The sequence below is a fragment of the Ambystoma mexicanum genome, chromosome 7q (genome assembly GCF_040938575.1).
Source record: "Ambystoma mexicanum isolate Mex_15411 chromosome 7q, UKY_AmexF1_1, whole genome shotgun sequence".
Lineage (NCBI taxonomy): Eukaryota > Metazoa > Chordata > Amphibia > Caudata > Ambystomatidae > Ambystoma > Ambystoma mexicanum.
The window spans coordinates 797,976,728-797,995,629 of NC_090941.1; the positions used below are offsets into that span (position 1 = coordinate 797,976,728).

Genomic DNA, 18,902 nt, shown 5'->3' on the forward strand with positions numbered 1-18,902 from the left:
TAGACACAGTCATCCAAGATGGTCGCGACCATGGTAGACATCAGAGCCAAAAGAGTTCCCGAGATGGGCAGGAATGGGTGGGACTAGCCATAGGGATTAGCATGGTTAGCGGCAGGAAGCGGGAGGGATCAATGATATGATATGATATTTTATTCATATCGCGCTCGTACACAGGTGTTTCAGAGCGTGACACCAAACAAAACCAAAATACATTGTGTGTCCTTCCTCAAATGTCATTCGTCTGTGCCCCTTGTCACAAGCCCTTCTCCCTATGTACACATGAAACAGTATTTTAATGCAATAGTTTGGGCTATTGTAAGTGTTGCAAGCGATACCTAATCGCCCAAACATTAAACAAATTGAATTCAAATAAAAACTGGCAAGGGTTAAACTGCCCATTTCGTTCTTCTGTCTTATTTGCATGTGATTTAGGTGCCATAAGTCCAGCCCCAAAGCCCCAAAGCAACACAGCCACCTAGGCCACCACAGCCTCCTAGAAAGCCTATTCCAAGACATGTACAGCCTTCTGCAAAACCAGTTCCTAAACCAGCAGTGCCACCACAAAAACCAGTTCCCAAACCAACACTTCCTCCAAGGAAACCAGTTCCTAAACCAACACAGCCTTCAAGAAAGCCAGTTCCTAAAGCAACGCAGCCTCCAAAACGAATTGCACCAAAGACACCAGTTATTCCGCAGAAATACAACCCTGGATTAATATTTGATGCTGTTACAAGCATGAGGAGTGATCTTCTTTTTTTCAAAGATGGGTAATGGTATTATAGTGATCATTTGCTTTGTAATTGTGAAATCGATAGCCAAACACTAAAAGGGGCAACTGATCAGTCTTCTTGCATCAGATTTGGAACAATGGACAATGCAGGGTAGAGTGAATAGGTGCAAACAAGAGAGAATCACAAAGCAACCAAAGGTGGCACAGTATTGAACTGTCTTGAGAGTGAAAATGCATCTTTGTCACTTCATACATTGACAAAAACAGTCAACATACAAGAGCAATTATTTCATTGTAGATATCTCCTATTGCAGAAAATGTTTCCTTGCAAATGGCGTCTTTTATGCAGATGTTCATTGCCACATTAGACATTGTCTTGTGCAGTGTTCTGCCTGCAGCTTGCATGAGGAATGTATTCTTTCAGTTCGTCCCTCAGTTCCCTGCAGTTCTGCCACCTGGCAAGAAAAGGCAGGTCACCCATAGTCAATAGGTCTTTGTTGCAATCTGGATGCTGAATTCTCTCTATATGATTCTCCCCATCTGATGGACTCATGGGGTCTATGCTTGCTTCATTTGATGCTGGAGCAGGGTCAGGCTTGGATACATCTTTACGATTATCAACCTCTTAGTCTAGCACTTGATCTCTTGTCTCTTCTCTCAACCTCCTCCACACTCTTAACTTGATCAGGCCCCCTTTACCTCCCGTCTTAACGTCTCTTCTTTCCCCTGGGTGATTAGTTTCTTACTCTCCTCTGTACAATCTCCTCTATGTGTTCCTTGCTTATTTTCACTTCACTCTCTCCCTCCACCTTCCTTCTTATCTATTTCCACTCTCTGCCTTCTCCACTCTCTGCTTCCCTCACCAGGTATTTTCACTTGTCTCCTCCTCAACTCTATACTCACTTCTCCGGGTCTCTGTCTCTTCAGGAGTCCTGCCATTACCCTTTTAGCAATGGTGCTAAATGACATGTTTTAAGATAATCTCCCCAGTTGAATTCAGTAGCAAGCCTTTCAAAATTCAAGAAAAAAGGTTCTAGATGCTCACCCTCTTGATAACTTAGGTAACACGCCGTGCTGCACCATGTAATACTGTAGCTCTGTTCTTAATTGGTCCAAGCCTTTTTGGAACCCTTGTTCAGCTTGGATCTGCAGGTCCAGGAATGTTCCCAAAAGATTATCTAGTGTACACATTTTGCAGTTTATTTCTGCGTCAAGAACTAAATCTTGATCCTCTTCACTTGTTGGTTCTTCCCACTCATCTGACTTGTCACGACTTTCTGAATCTTCCGGTAATTCGGAAGTTAAAGGGGTTGGATTTAAGTCTAGTGAGCTTGGGGAAGGAAAACAAATTGTCTTCAGGAGAGAGAATATTAATTAAGTAAAGGAAGGAAGCAATATTGAATTTCTTAGGAATCACCATTCTCTGTATCAGGAGACTAGCATCCCATATCTGGTGGGTCAGAAGAAGGAGACAGACTTGGACCTTCCATATTGAACTGATTTATATTAAAATAAAATGGAAAAACGCCTGACTTTCCCTAAATTATGGGTTTCACTAACTAACAAAACTATCTAGGGTGCTTGTCAGTTGTCGGTGAGTCATGAAGAAAGGTTCTACTGTCCGAAAACCAATCTGACCTGACACTACCACTAACAAAACAACTAAGGGACGGGAGAATGACTCCCTTTTCATGTGGGCTGCTTTTTCAGCAGATTCCATTACTAACATATTTTTAGATAGTTCCGTGTTATCACTTTTACCAAGTCATCAAGTTCAATTAGTGGGCACTTCCACTTTTCCTTCTCTCTCTTCTCTTGACCTCTTGAGGTCTCATTGATTTGTTTTTCTCTTCTTACCTGTTCTTAATCTTGATCTTTGAGTGTAACTTTATTTAACAGACCCCATATCTCTGCTGATGACTTGGAGGACGTCTTTCTCATCATGTGCTCACTATCCTTCTGATAGCATATAGCTTTCCTCCCTCGTTGCCACTTTTTATATACCGATCGCAGATGATTTGCTTTGCATAATCTCTCACTTAAAGGTAAATGTTTCAGAAGTCGTATTTGTTGTCTCAATTCAGCTTTCTTGATCTTCTCCTCGATGTCAAATACATGAGAATGCTTATAATTACTGCCTTGCATAGTTGTTTCCACATCTACATATTTTTGCATTGATGATATATAACCTCGACTTGAGTCATTTGCTAATGTGCGGTCGAATTCAGTTAGAGATTTTTCTGACAGTTATATGTGAATCTTGGCATTGTTAGCGATCAACTGCCCTCTGTATCTTTCTTTATCTTTCACGTGCTGCCTCAACTTCCATTCCCAGGTTAGACACAGTTGGCTGTGGTCACTTTTAGAATTTGTTTTAATCTCTATTGCTTGGATCATGTTCATCAGTGCAACAATTGTAAATATATAATCAATAGTAACTCCCGATGATTATGAACTGTCTGTCTTCCAAAATGTAACACCATCTTTGCTCTTCCAGGGTTTGTTGAACTCCCTTTTTTGGTATTAAATGGAGATTTAGGTCACCCATGATTAATATGAAATCGACGAGTCGTTCCAATGCCACTTCAACAAAAACCTCTTCTAGATGGTCGGAAAAGCAATCAGGTGTCAGATCAGCCCTTCCCCAATAGATATTAAGGATTATTGTGGTATGTATGTCTTTTGTTAATGTAACAACTTGGATGAATGACGAGGACGAGGCATACATACTTGCTGTAAAGCCTTTAGCTTTCTTTATAGCTACCATTAGGCCTGCCATGCGGTGACCCCTGGATTGCAATAGGGCTGGCACTGATACTATTTCAAATCCATCCCATATTGGAGTCTCAACCAACCATGTTTCCTGGAGCACCACTAGATCATAATTACTCAATTCACTACTTAGTCGAGTTGACAAAATGGGAAAATCCTGGGTGTTCCAGCAAATTAGGCACATTTTTTCTTCTATTGAGGATTGTTATGCTTGGTGTTGTTGATCCTCCATGTTAAATGGACTGGTATGGTCCGTACCATATATTCAGAGACTACTCTTGGTTAAACCCTGTCTATCTCCCAGCTCAGCCTGGATGTGATCTTTGTATAGATTAAAGCCCATTAGGTAAAATGTGTCCTTTGCATGCCACATGATGTCTGCTAAAACAGTAGTACGGATACATTTTCGTGACTTGGATAAAGCTTGATCATCCAAAAATGTAATTCTATCGATGTCCGTTGTACTTATATTTTGCAAGTGTGGAATGTCTTTACAAATGTTTAATACGCTTGATCGATTTAAATTGAAGTGCGTAAAGGGATGATCCCTGCATTCAAGTATAAAACGATGGTAGCTTGTTTGTGCTCGTCTACTGTTCAGTATTGATTTAGTCTTATGTGTACTATCTTTTACCAAGGGAATATTTTTTTATCATTGTGTGTGTTGTCCAGAGTTTGAGTTATACTGTGGGTTCGCATTAAGAGCTACATGCAAAGGTCTAGGGCCATTTAGAATTGGTTGGTGCCCCGGAGCTACCAATTGCTCTGTATTAGTACATTCTAAGCCACACTCCTTCTGCCTATTGGCCATATATTGTTCCACAGTTTTATTTATTTCCTCTCTAATCTGGATTGCGGTCAACCCGGTTGGAGCATTACACTGCTCTATGGGAACGATTGCCTTAGTAAAGGTTTTGCGTGGTAAGACTTTTTCTCTTTCTTGCAATAATACTGTTTCCCCAACCAGATCATCAAGTGGTTTGTATGTCAGATTAGTCATGGCTTTTCCTTTACTACTAGCAATCTGTTGTCACAGTTCGCCATCATGATCCTTTCTCAAATCTTTTTTTTCACCTTTCTCTGTAGAAGAATTTATAATCTTGAGGAAGCGTCTCGTGTTAGCACTTGCTTTGGCTGTTCTCTGTATATTTACTAACTTTTTACTGATATTTCTCTAGGACTTTATGAATGGACTCTTTTTGATTTCTCTTGAGAAATCCTTTACAAATATGTAGAACGCATTTCCTTGTGGTTTTTTATATTTTTCATCAACAATAGAACTACTATCAGCGTTATTTACATAAGTATTGATTCAAGATGGATTTAGGAACCTTTTTAAAGGAATATCTAATTCCTCCTCCAATTGTATAGTTTTTGCAGAGGTTAACTGTTTTGGTTGTTCTAAATTCATATTCCCCAGGACATCGGTATTCTCAGTTTGGATCCCTACATTTGTTAATGTGCAATCACTAAAGATTTCATACTCAGGATCTCTCATTCTTATTTCCTCATTAGTTGTGTTTGCAGCCTTGTGATTTAATATTTGCGACAGAAGGATCGTTTGATAGTTAATCTTTTGGTCAAATGCTTCATAAAGTTTGGCAAGAGATAACATGGCTGTATTCATTGCCGCTAGAGTCAAATTTGTGTCCATTACTGCCGGCAGAGTGATTGCCATGTCTTCGTGTCTCTCAGTGGGACGTTTAATTTGATGGCCATCCCACGCCAAATGTATTCTTCTTGGGGTAGGAGGATTGAATGATAATGAATTTATGGAGGTTTCTTGCTCAAAGCAATCAGACACTCCTTGAGAATGTAATGAGACCTGCTTGGATACCATCTCTTTTTGATCCTCATACTCATTCCTCCTAAGCGAAATGTTCTCAGCCTGGCTTCGAATTGGTGAAAGGTTGTCCACTTGCATCAGGTCCCCTATATTTGAATGGACAAATACTACTTCGTCATGGCTATCAGAATTATGGTTTAGATTCATGAAACTGAGAGCTTCTTCATCGACTTGCCCAGTAAAATGCAGGGCTTGATATGCATTTCTTAATCTAAGCTGAGCCTCGACAGAGCATATTCTTGGAGGAATAAGGTTCCCTTGTTCTTGTGTTTTTTGAGTTAACAAGACGTTTCCATCACATCGTTTACTCTCAGTTTCCATCGTGGTGTCTGAGAGTGCGCTGCCAACTTTTTCAACACCCACCATTTCTGATGAGCTCGCCTTGATGGCGGCAACTTCTACATCCAGTCGAGTGTTTAAATCAATCAGCTTACTTTGTTTTGCATTTACTTCATCTGCATGCTGTGCTCTATTCATCAGACACCAATGTGATACCCCTTGATTGTAATATTGGCGTATGACAGCACCGTTTGACACCGTTCATTGCTGACTTTTATTCATGGATTTTTTATCATCCATGCAAATCGGCAGTTTTTTTCTGAACGGGCGTGTGTAGGATTGCTGATGTGGCATTCACAGCTGAATTAGCTCTTACGTTAACTTGCATCTCGTTATTTACTGGCATACAACTTGCATGTTGTAAAAAAATTCTCAACGTAATTCTAACCTTCACCTGGTGAAAAGTGTTTTTGCAGCCAGCAAGTTTATTGTGCATATTTTTATTTTTTATGGTGAGTCTCAGAAAGACCAGTTTGTTCTTTTACATGGCCTAGCCTCTTGCTATGTAATTTGTGGAGTGTTGTAAAAATGACTTGGCAGCAGTACACAAGTGTCAGGATTACAGCCCTGGTCAGATCCACCCTGTGGTTTCTTACTGAAAAAACAAAGAACTATAGCAGCATGAGCAGCTAAAATACTACCCTTGAGAACTGTGATGGAAGGAACTTTGATATGAGGTAAAAGTTGCACTCAAGATCTTTACGTATCAGGGTGGTGCTTTTTTTTTTAAAGTATCCAAGGCAAGTGACTATGGTTTGTGTGATGGAGAAAATGTTCTGCACAATTTCAGGTTTAAGCGCAATTTGAGTACTTGCAATTAAGCTGCTTGTTTTTTGACACACATACTGGAATTCTTCAGAGCAACTGAAGTCAAAACAGAGGGTTGGGGAATTGAGCAGTGGAAAGGGAATGGAAAAGAATTGAGATGTATCAGTCACATAATTTAGTAGTGATGCATTCTAGAACATTTAAATATAAGTTCTCAAGGCAAAATAACCCTGAAGTTATGTGATTAACTGAGGGCATCGATATTAATGGCTGAAATGCTTTGCAGAATAGTACACTTTTCATTTTCGTAAGTGTTCCAGTTCAGTCCTTAGTTCCGGGTGGATTATTCCACAGTTCAGGAAATGTGCGTTAATTTTTCTTCTGGTCATCTTGTGCCAGAAAGGTTGTCGGTGTGTTTATTTGTGGAAGCAGAATAAAAAATCCTTGGCCTGAAGGATTTTTGGATGCCATTTTTATTTGATACTTCTGTCTCAATTTCAGAGGAGTCTACAAGTAATACAAAGTATTTTTAATACAGTCTGGTGTTGGACTAGGATTTAATGTAGGATATGGAGTGCCTTGGACTAGATATTACACATTCTATACCTTTATATAACATTAACTGAGCTGCCATGTTTTGGATAGTCTGCATTGTTTTGATCTCCTTCTTGAGAAGACAATGTGCATATTATTACAGTAGTAGATCTTTGATAGGACCAGGTGCCGGGTGATTTTACTTTTGTGGCGCGAGTCGAGTAACAAGAGGATTTCCCTAAGCATCTAAGGGTGGATATGGCAATTGCTTGTCAGTGCTTTTGTTTGTGATTTGGACAACAGGTCACTGTCGAGGATAACGCCATGTTCTTTGCACCCTGGCCTAGGGGAAAGGCCCAGGGGTTGAGGCACATGAATGGTAACTCTTTTCCCACTGAATCACCGATTAATAGGACCTTCCGTTTTTGAGCCAATTAATCAGAGTAAGCAGGTGCTCACAGAATGGAAAACGAGACACACGCAACTGTTCAGATACTAGTGAGTTATTTTTTCCTTATTGTAAATTCTTTTCTCAAGTCTGCTAGCAATTCATTATTTCACATATAAGAAAAGTAACATTATTACAGGTACCTACATGTAGAGTAATTAGCAGGTAGGTTCCCAAAAACTCAGAAAAATGTGATCTTCAAAATTACCAGTGTACCTTAGCATATTTGAATGACCGATGTTCTCGTATAAATCAGTTTTAATGAACCAAGTAAAATAATGAATTTTTCACCTAAAATGCATCAGGGGAAAAAAAGAATAAACTGGCCGATGAAGGCAAATTACACTGGCTTCCTCTACAGGTCAGGAAACTGTTCATGACTGCATGCATCTTCTCCAAAGCAGTCACAAGTAGCACACCAGCATACCTGGTGGCTAAGCTCTACACATCTGATGGCACACGATACTTGTGCAGCAAATCGATCAACCAGCTCAAATCACAACTCGTCCGCAAAGAGAGGACCCCGCAAACAAACCTTCACTGGTCAGGCACCCACCCTCCAGAACCCGATCTCAGTATCGGCTAAGAATGCCCCCACAAATCTCGAATTTGGCAAATCTCTAAAAATTCAGCTTTTCAACAATACCTGATCAAGGACTAATCCGAATGGACACACAGACCTCAACTCACAGTACTGCCCTACTGTTAAAAGATGCCAGCCCAAATCCTGGTTAACCATACTCTGTACAGTGATCCACTGCTCACAAGCTATGCCAGCACCTCAAACAACAAAATATATAAAAGTACTGTTTAAGGTTAAGGTAAGAGAGGAGAGTTGTGTGATTCGCCGTATCATGGGCTGCTAAGTGGTCTAGCAATATCATGGCAACCAGCTGCTATACCTTTGTCAATTTCTTTCCTTAGACTCTGAACTCTTGAGGCACCTAAAACCTGATTGCCTATCTTGAAATAGGAGGTAAATTCAATCAACTCATGAAGTGGCTTGATAACTCATTTTTCAATAGGTTTAGCCTCAAATAGATGATTTGCTTTGCTTGGTAGTCTGACAGACCAGTTAGGTCTCAGTAGGCTATTTTGGGGAGGGGTGAGATAAGGGCCGATTGAGGGCAGTGAGTAGGGATCCTGATTTCGGGGACCTGTTGCTTGGGCTAGTGAGACTCGAGGTAAGAGTGCCGATCCTTTCTTTAATTATTTTGGCTAAGCAGATGCCTTTTGGGCTTTGGACATTTTCATCTTCCACATGTCTTGTGAGATGCATTCAGGAGAACATTTTATGACTGGATTTGTGTAAACTGCCATGTCAAGAGGGCCAGCGTTTCAATGCTGTGACAGTGTCATCCTCTATGTAAAAGAAATGATCATGGTCATCTGCATGTGTTTTGGGTGGGCTAAATGGAACTCATCCTGGCATAGTGAGTTACATGTAAATGTGAAAAATGTAATCTCTGCTGTTAGGGGTGTCATCGCTTTCAGGGGAAAAATATTGGCTTTGTTGGCCAGTTTGTTCTCTAATAGCCCCTTGAATGTTTAAGGTAGCCCATGTTATGGTTCTTGTCAAGTGATTTCCCCCATGCATGTTCAGGTTTCTTGCCCTCACATTTGAGTGCTGATGATAGCATTGGGGAAGATCAGATGGAATGTCTTGGGATAGAGACTCTAACCTCTAGGTTAGTAAGGGCATTGAAATGGCAGGCGATTGGACCTGGAGATGGTTTATTCCAGTCTGAAGGATATCAAATTCTATGGTAGCAGCTTTTTAGGGGCAGAGCGGATCTAGAAGAGTGGAATTGGCATCCAAGATTGGTGTGTTTATGGACGACACTGTGTCAAAAATATGTCCACATGGTTAGCCATGTTCTCGAGGGGGTCCACTGTTTGGCTGTGTGCTGGATCATCTACCTCAGTATTGTAGTCACTGAAAGGATCATACTCTGATAATACTCTGTCTGAACTATTTGTTGTTACTCTCAATAGGTCGAGCTAGTCTGTGTTGAACCTGGGAGTGTAGCCTGAATGGCTGTAAGCTATAACTGCCATGTTGTGGTTTAGGAAGCATTTCGCACAGAGACATCCAAATGGCTTGTTGTTGGTGTTGTAAAATCTTTATTCGGCGTAAGCCTTTAGGTAAAAAACACTTATACATTTACGCATCTTCAGTACAACATACATATTAAAACTATTCCTCAACAATGATAAAACTTTCAATAAACCTTAAAATCCTTAAAACATCACAAATATAAATCCCATCTCTATATGAAAGTGCGCAGTGCTTTAGTTCAATACATAAGGTCAGTGCAAGATGGTTTGATCCAACAAAATATATAGGTTTATTTATTTCGCCGTAGACTTGTTAGGGTTCTATTAGTTTTCAGCCATGCACGTATTTTGAGACAAAATAAACAACATTGAAGTTGTCTGTGGATCTACATAATAGCATTGCTTCATTAGTTGTTATAATATTAAACCGGGGTTTTAAATATCTGGTCCTCAATTGTTTAGTACCCTCACAAAACAACATAAAGTGAGGGGGGGTTTCCTCAGTCACACCACAACAAGGGCAATCTGCCCCCTGATTCCTGTCCCAATTAATGGTGTATGATCCTAGCGGGAGGCATCCGATTCTAAACTGAATATGCAAGGCGCGAGCATATGCCGGGGCTATTATATCCAAATATTCTTTATAGCCGGAGTCGCTCTTCAAACTTAAATAAGCCGGCCCACTGACCAGGACCGAGAACATTGTCACTGCCTTAATGTTCTTATACCTAAAATGGGTAGACTTTACGATTGTTTTTGCATCACTACTTATAGAGTTGGGGTCCTCCCAGTATGTGATCAGAGACAATTTTGTAAGGCACCTCTTAACGTGGCCAAGTCAGTGGATTTTGACATGACCTCCCAAAGTCATGATATTTCTCGAGCTCCAGTCTGCCCCAGATGTGACACCAATAAAACACTGGTCTTATCTCGGCATCATCACCAATTGGGGCCAGATTACACTCTATACGTACCAGAGAGTTTGGTGTACTTTGTGGCAATGACAAGTTACTTTTTAGATACTTGTTCTCAATGGTAGAAAAAGATGAGGTATCTATATACACCCAGATTTCAGCACCAGTAAACCAGCAAAACAGGGTTTTTAAATATCTAGCCCTCAATTGTTAAGTACCCTCACAAAACAACATAAAGTGAGGGGGGTTTCTTCAGACACACCACAACAAGGGTAATTTTCCCCCTGATTCCTGTCCCAATAATGGTGTATGATCCTAGCGGGGGTTGGAAAACCAGGACTGGGTTTCTAAATTAGAAATAATCCTTGTGGACGGGGACAGATGGCACAACACCGGGACGTCTGGTCAACCTAGTCAAATATAGTTGTCAATGTCATTCTGGACTTCCATAACACACCTACATAACTTTAGGTTTATTCCCTCCTTCTGGAGATGCTTCTACCCTTTTTTTTTTTACTCTTAGTTTCCTTCTCTGCCTGTCTCCCATGTTTGCACTTCTGATTGCACTGCGTTTTGCACCCATTGCTAGCTTCTGATTCTGGTTGCTATTCATATCTGTCTGTGTTTATATATTTAACCTAGTATCAAATCTGGCTGTGTTTTATGCAAACTTGCTGTGCCATTTGCTCAGGCCCCTGTTACGCTTTAAAATAAGTGCTGTTTTATATAGATATCCGGAGTCCGTGGGTAAGTATAGAGTCTTTATTAAGACTTATTCAGGTTGTGACAATCAGGTCAATAAGTTACAAAGATCAGTTATATATGTCAACAGGAAGACATCCACCGGTCCGCCCTTCAGTAGTTTCAAGCCCAACTGACAACTCTGGAATGCAGCAGTGACCTCACACATAAACATTCTCAAACAACACTCCACTAGTAATAACACGCTCCCACTATTATGTATGGGCAGAATCTAACAGCCCCCCAACCTTATGCTATGATGTTTGTTTGCCTGCCTGCTGCACTATGCTTCCCCCTGCTGTATGCTTGTGACCTCTGACTGCCTGCCAGTTTTCCTGCCTTTTGTACTTCGCTCGCCCACCCCCTCCTGCTTGCTTCTTCTTCTCTTTCACCTCACTCACTGTTTCTCAGTCTTCTCTTCCTCTCCCTATCTTTTATCCCTCTCCTCTTTCCCCTCTCCCCCTTATTATATTCTTTGCACTTACTCTATCTGAAATGTCATCTGACCTAGTACGTAAGTAGCTTGTTTGTCCCCCCCCCTCCTTGTTTGTTACTCCCCCTGCCCCTCCGGCACTACCAGAAATGTCATCAGGCCTAGTACGATAGTTGCTTGTTTTGTTCCTCTCCTCCTCCCTCCTCCCCACTGCACTTCTTGTCAATTCTCCGGCTCTACCAGAAATGTCGTCAGGCCTAGTACGATAGTTGCTTTTCTGTCTCATCTCCCACCCCTTCCCTCCCCTCCTTATATTTGTCATAGTTGTTTCTCTATCCGAAATGTCATCTGACCTAGTACGATAGTAGCTTGTTTGGTTTCCTCCCCCTCCCTCGTTTGTTCCTCCCGCTCCCCCTCCAGCACTACCTAATGCTGTCATGCCTAGTACGGTACTCACGTGTTTTGTTCCTCTCCTCTTCCCTCCTTCCCCCGCACCCCCCACCCCTCACCTCCTGTCAACTCTCCGGCTCTACCAGAAATGTTGTCAGGCCTAGTACATTAGTTGCTTGTCTCTCATCTCCTACCCCCCACCCCCTCCTTTTCTTTGTCAATGCTCTTGCACTATCTGAAATGTCGCCAGGCCTAGGACGATAGTAACGTTCACATTCTTAATGTCTCAAGGCCTTGTAAGAATGTAATTGTATTTTTCCCTTGCTCCAACCCTTGCCTTGAAGCGCTTTGAAACACATTGTATACAGGCGCTATACCAATAAACCATCAATCAATATTTTTCTGCTGCCATATAACCCATGTCTTTCTTTCTACACCCTCAGCCTCTTTAAAAGCTATGAAATGCACCTAAAGTCTGCGTTGGAACACGTTGCTGCATGTTACACAATAAAGACCACTTTCTGTCAGCACTTGAATCTAAAGATTCAAAGTATACATCAGCAGACCAGCATACTTATTGGCAGACGAGTGCATAGATATATCCTATTTAGAATAATTATGATAATGCAATTGTTTGTTATCGAATGTTATACACTGTTTTAAATCAGTAATTGCATTAAGGCAAATCAAGTCAACTACTTTCGACTGCAAGATTCAATATCAAAGTAGGTCACATTTAAAATGCGTTTTATAGATGTTGTAATTTCCAGCGAGTCTGATACTGAACATCAATGTTGTTACCCTTTTCCAGGATTTTCTGGCGAAAAAGCTCAAGACTGCCTGATGTTGAGACTATTTCCATCAACCTCATCTGGCCGTATCTGACAACCGTTGATGCTGCATATGAAATACCTGGGCAAGATATTGTTTTTCTCTTCAAAGGTAAATATAGTATTGTCTGAAGAGAGCAAGGGAAAATGCTCTGTGTGAATGTGTGAGCGACGGAGTTACTGAGATACCAAGTGAGACTTTACACAGTGCACCATGTGGTGACTGGGGGACAATGCCAGTGTGATGGTGAGCCTTTATTACAAAGCAACCTCCTAGCAAGAAATGATCCCGGTGAAATGACAGGGTGGCAGGTTGAGTGAGTGTATATGTGTTATGCTAAGGTATGGTATTGGATATTTGTGTGATAAATAGTAATGATATGTATTGTTATGTAGTTCTACAAACCCTGCAGGGATCTAAACGCTGAGATAACAGTTGACATCATTATACCACAGCGTGGTACTCAATTTATCGACTTTGGAAGGATGAGTTGGCCCAGCTGGGATTCAAACCTGCATCAGCAGGCTGCCCACAGATGTCACAACGAGCACTCAGCTCGCTGTGCTATCTGACCAGCTGTATTATCCCAAACGGCCATGGTCATGGCCTCGAAGCACTTTAAGTTGTCTAGGAGTTTAGGAGACCATAGTCTGAACATGCATGGTAACTAGTTTACCAGGCCAAGAGGAGAGATCAGGGGCAACGCCTTTGTCTTAGAAGCAAGATAAGTCTAGGAGTATCCATGTTGCCAGCATGTTACACCTGCGCACAGGGGCCCTGATACCTTTACTTCTGCTTTAGGCATGCCAATACCGCACCAAGGAGGACCTCAGAACGGAAACAATGCAGACGCTACGCAATACGCATGCTGTATAGAATACACCCCACCCCCTCCTCGCCCCTTGGCCTGCTTTGAGCAGAGAGCCGCAGGACACCGCAGGCACTCTGCAATGCATTCATATAAACACAGCATCCACCAGCAGGTTCTTTTAGACCAAATGTGTCAAAATGAACTGGACAGTGCACCGGTTTGGGTTCAAATGCACCACTAGCAGGCCTCAGAATCGACCTATGCAAATGAAGAGGATACTAACGAAGAGTGGCAGAATTAAGCACCCACGCAGCGTTGAGGTGGACTTCTGAAGCATGGCGAGTTGATAGTTTAATAATTGTAGGTTCAGCTTTGCTTCAGATAATGAATAGGTTTAGGGAGTGGCATCCCAGGTACGTCACAGGCATCAGGGGGCACCAATAGGCAGTTGTGTGTATCTTGTTGATCGAAGAATACCAGCATTCTTTGTTTTTATATGGTGTCAAGGTCTTTAGGTGATCTGCAGAAACAATACTATTCAGAGTTTGCTTAAAAGTGAACCACACTTAATGGGAAAGTGAATAACTATATGTATGTGTGTATTTCATTGGTTACACTTGTGTTTGTTGTTGCATTATTCAACCTGCTCTAAATTCATTCGGGCTGCTTCTCTTTCAATATAGTGGCGCTTTGAAGGGTCCTTGCTTCTGGTACCCTTCTCTCGCAGTGGCGTCGCTAGGCGGGGCTGAGGGGGGCGGGACCCCCCTGTGAAACCCTGCCCCCCCCTTATTCCCCCCCTACCTAAGACGAGCAGTGACCGTGTTCTCCCCCTACTTTTGTCTGTGCCCCCCTACTTTTGTCTTTGGCCCCCCTCTGTGCCGCTCCTAAATTTGATTCCTGGCGACGCCACTGTTCTCTCGTGTTAGTAAAGTGACACGTTTGGGCTGTGGCTCCTTGCCTTTGTTCTCAGGTCAGAGAGCATTCCTCAGCCATGTGCATTATGTGTGGAGGGCCTCGGGACGGGGGATCGGGGGCTCGGGGGTTCGGGCGGTATCTGGCCTTAAGTTGAACACCCATCTATTAGAGGAGCGAACAGAAAAGCTAGCATGCTTAGAGAAATCACGACTATTGCAAGAACCATTTGCAAAACTAGAACACAGCACACCTTCCTTGGCAACATTTGTGCTCCATCAAATCACACCAAACAAGGCACTCATTCACCTGTAGCAACGTTCATGTGGTACCGGCTGTTGTTGCCACTTCTCTCAATTTCTTCTTCACTTTTTCTGAAATGACATGGCACGATACAGTGCAAACATATCTGCAAACCCTCCCCCATGTCTTGAAGGAGATACTCATGTGCTTCTTTTTGTTGCATTTTTGGACGCACAGCCCTCGATTTATAAACAGCCAAAACTATGAGTCATTGAATGCAAAATAAAAACCAAACACCAAGACTGGACAAGCAGCTCCCAACCGGTATGGGGCATGTTGGCATGTTTGTGTCAGTAGCAGCCTCCACTCCGCGGACCCGAAGGCTGATATGTGAGCAAGATTGGTAAAGCCAATCTAGCTGGATTTGAAGATATGACATCTTGGTCCTGTTGCGGATTGCCCTAGACATTGAAATCCAGAACACCTGTATCATTTCCCCACAGTTGGCTGTACCATATTCAAGTGTAAATGTCAAAATGCAAAGGCAATTCACCTCATTAGGTCTGTGTACATCACTTCCGCTTAGGGCTTTCCACAAGGAGCCTAATCACTGTCTTCAGATCTATAAAGACGGCATAAAGGTGTTTCCTTTTTCACAGTGACACACATAATTTGTAACAGTGGCATCCTCATGTATTATTCCACTATTCCTAACACTGCAACACTTAAACCTACCTGAATAGTGGCAGTACTTCTAGTGGCCTGCAACCACCCTTGTATAAGCTTTAAGGTGACTTTACCACAAATCCTAGGACGGGCATCAGTCAAGGAGATGGAGCCGAATTATCAGCATAGCAGCAGTCTTCGTTCTTGTATCTGGGGGATAATCTCTGGCGCGCTCCAAGATAAAAGGTGAACGGCCCTGTTTAGTAAGATGCTTAGTGCCCGAAGTAGCACAGCTGCCTATATTGTGGGTTCGCCTTGAATCAAAGTGCCAGATTGAGAGTGTAAACCTGGAGCCTTGTGTGGCTTTTGAGCTGCTGCAATAGAAACCGTAACTCTGCTAAAATAAAGGGGGGAGGTGGTGCCTCCAGTCTCTTTGACATCTTTGTCACCTATGCCAGGAGGACTGTCACCCTGCAGAATGAGCTTGTCTCCCACCACTTCGTAGAGCGTGCTGACCTGAGCCTCTGACCGCACCGAAGATAGAATTTGCTGGGCAACACCGACACCAGCAAGAAGCTTCACACCATCCCCGTGATTCTCTCTTCGATTCCCACGTTGCCCTCGAGGATGACTCATTCCTTTTCTACTAAGGAGTCTTTACTAGGCATGCTCTACCAGTGGTAGTTCTCAATACCTTTGCCAATGCTTGTTTCATACCCTGCCGCTGCTTGTCAAACCAAGTCTACCGTACCCATGGGAGTCTCACTTCACAGAATGAGGGGCTTCAGAGCGCAGCCAAATGACTTGCATGGTCATGCTGTTCCTCTTCACAGTGAGGAAGAGCTACTTCTGTTAGTTTGACAAAAATGTGGGAGGCCCTCTACCGAGAAAGAACACAAGAAGGAGCATGGCCAAATACCCTGTTCTCTGGGGTGGTTACCGCTCAGGAGGGTCTACACTCTGCCCTGCCACAGGAGCGTAAAAATAGCCACATGTCAGATGTTTGTGAAACTTACTTGGGGGAGGAGGCAGGTCATCAGATTGTAGTTACTGGGGATTTAAATGCAGAATGTGGCCCTGGGTTACTAGATGGACACTCCCCTAAAGATATCAGGGAAAAGTTGAAGAAAAGAACGTATGTAGATGGTAGACGGTGCTTAGAGTTTTTTGACACATGGGATTCAAGGGTGGCAAATGGATCTGTTTTGGGTGATGGATGAAGTCCCTGGCGGTCAATTCAGAGTACAAGGCTAATCCAAACTTTACCTGTCTCTTACCTTTGATATTTGTCTTCACAATGGATGGTGACCAATAGAAATATAATTAACACAAATTCAACCAGACGTGTTGCTGGGGGGGCTAAGAGGGCTATAGCCCTGGGTCTTTTGGTTGTAGCCCTGGTTAGAAGCTCAGGGGTTACAACCAACAAGCTAGCCAGCACTGAGTCCTGACAGTCCCGACATTAGCGTAGCCCCGGATATGTCCAGACTTAGCAACACCCCTGAATTCAACAACAACAACCATGTAAATCCGCCAGTGAGAAAATCGAGCAAGACAATATGTGAGTTGTAATGTTCTACTTTCTATGAAGCAACAATGGGAAGAGTTGAGAAAAGCCTATCACATATTAGCCTCTTCTTTGCAAACTGTGTTCTTAGCAGTCCCATCTCCCCTCACATGGGCAAAGCGAGAATGGATGATTGGTAGTGCCAGTTTGAACTGCAGCTCCTGAGGAGTGGAAGGATGTGCAGGTGAATGCCCCCCAGTCGTACCCACTGCCTTGCATGTCACTCAAGACCTGTATCTGAGCTTCTGTTCTGGACTGACTTGACCTGGTCACCATTAAACATGTGTAATGGCTGCTACCTATGTCAACCATCCTGCACCCAAGTCTTCCCTTATTATTTTATAACCATACACAAACTAATTACAACTCATACCATGCTTTGTCAGGTCTAGATATTGTCATCACAATACAACTCTGCTCTAAACCGAGCTGCACTCTCCTAAATCCTTCACTCATGCTTATTAATAAGTAATCTTATTCAAGAAACACACATCCCTACTTCGATAACCATATCCCCTCTCACACATCCCAATTGTCTTTCTCTCCGATTTTGGTCATTCTCTTTCCTATGACCTCATCCCCAACCCCCCCTCCCTTCCTTTTCCCATAATAAGGTATGGTGATGCCATGGCAGAGTCACAATATACTACCTTTTGGACAGGTCCAGGCACGGTAAGACCTCTACGGTGGTAATGGGCGCAGTATAAATGTTCTGCTGGGAAAAAAACCTTAAGAAAAAAATCTATTAAACAAAATACACATTTTCTATACTTATTATTTGTCTAACATTTTCTTTCAAAAACAGGCCAGCAGTTCTGGGCAACAAGAGGATTCACTACCCAATCAGGCTATCCCACAAGTATTCAGCAATATGGATTTCTCAAAACAGTTTCTAAAATCGACGCTGCAGTATATATTGAAGATGAAATGACAACATTGTTCTTTGTGGGCGATAAGTATTGGAGGTCTATTTTTTTCTCTAACAACATTACTTCGTAGTTGCACATTACACATTCGTAGGGTTACGTTTCCTTTATAAAACGTGTTTTCTGCATGATCTTTGTTTACAGATCAAATTTCCTATAGGACTATAATGAAGGGTAATAACCCTATTCTGTCCCTTTGCGCTCTCTCTCGCTCTCTCTCTCTTTCTTTCTCTCGCTCTCTCTCTCTCTCTCTCTCTCTCCCACTGTGTCTCTCACACTCTCTCTATTGCAGGGTCATGTGGGGTGAGACAGTATTCAACAGGACCTAGGGAAAAGGCTAAAGAACCAACAAGGATTGTAAAGGATAGACATGTGTCAGGATGGGGTGTTAATAAAGCCAGTGAGGGATTATTCTAATTGGATCTAGTGTCCTGAGTGCAATTTGTGTTCCCTGTGCTAAACTCCAAACACCTGCGGTGCCCGCACCCAGGACCATATCCTTTCGACAACTAAAGAGTCTCAGGGTCCTTTAAAAGGCCCCAGCATGCTTCAGGAGGTCCCCACATTGACCCATCTCCAGGGACTCTGCAGCCTTGACACGCATAGTGGTGCAAGCCCTGTATTGTACCCCTATCGCCCTAAGGATTTCCCCAATATGTTACCCACTCAAGAACTATAATGTTTCGCCTAGGCCTATGGGTTATTCTGAGTAGAAATGTCCCTCATGGCTGGGTACTTCTGAACAGGATTTTCTTGACCCCTACCTGGGTGGTTCCTGCGATGGTGCAAGCTACCTCACATTTCTGGCTTGGACCCTTGGGTACACTGGTCTCCCCACTTCTTGTTTATAAGTTCTGGCTTTTAGCCAGTAGCAGCCTTGCATTATTGAGGCATTTGCTGACGAACAAGGCATACTTTAGCAGCCCGTGCACATATGGGGCTTTGTAGGGTAGTATTTGATGAATCGAGCTGA

At 42.6% G+C, this 18,902-nt stretch overlaps 1 pseudogene; it reads left to right on the top strand.

The window, feature by feature from the left end:
- Positions 1–18,002, top strand: part of LOC138528083 (collagenase 3-like) — a 227,972-nt pseudogene extending 209,970 nt beyond the window's left edge.
- Positions 18,003–18,902: the final 900 nt, after the last annotated feature.